Here is a 579-nt window from a genome sequence, read left to right as displayed (position 1 = left end):
TAGGAGTCCTTGCAAAATGTTTTTTTTAGTTTCAGTGTAAATGCGAGAGCAGTTCTAAAGAGAGCAGTTATTTATAGTGTTTTCTATACAGCGCAAAGTAAGCTGGACGGCTGATTGGCAGCATCGGTGACTTGTTTTAATTTATGTGATTGAATATGTGTTTAATTGATTACCAGTGTGTGTCAGCAGGCGTTGTTGCTATTCACTTGAGTTATTTATATAGAGTACGGCAGTTTTTGGTTTACATACTAGGTATTTAGGCACAGTTATGATTATGCATTGTTTGTGTTTGTGTTGAAGGAGGTGCCTAGTTCACGCGGGCAGAGAAGGCTCCTGGTTTTGACTCCCGGCCCACGCTCTGCATAGCCAAAGCATCACGGATTCCCCCTCTGCAGTGGAAAGAAAATGGTTCTTTTTCTTCTTTCTTTCCCTCTTCATCTCTCCTTTTCTTCGCATTGAAAGGATATCCGTTCTGATTTTTTACAGAAATTGTCTTCAGATTATGTTTAAAAATAGTAAAAGAGGAATGCGTGTTTACCGTCTTGTTCGAGCGGCCAGGATAGACCGAGCGACTCGCGC

This window comes from Penaeus monodon, chromosome 21, assembly GCF_015228065.2.
Source record: "Penaeus monodon isolate SGIC_2016 chromosome 21, NSTDA_Pmon_1, whole genome shotgun sequence".
NCBI classification, from domain to species: Eukaryota; Metazoa; Arthropoda; class Malacostraca; order Decapoda; family Penaeidae; genus Penaeus; species Penaeus monodon.
The sequence above is the reverse complement of the archived record's forward strand: the minus strand, read 5'-3'. Positions refer to the sequence as shown.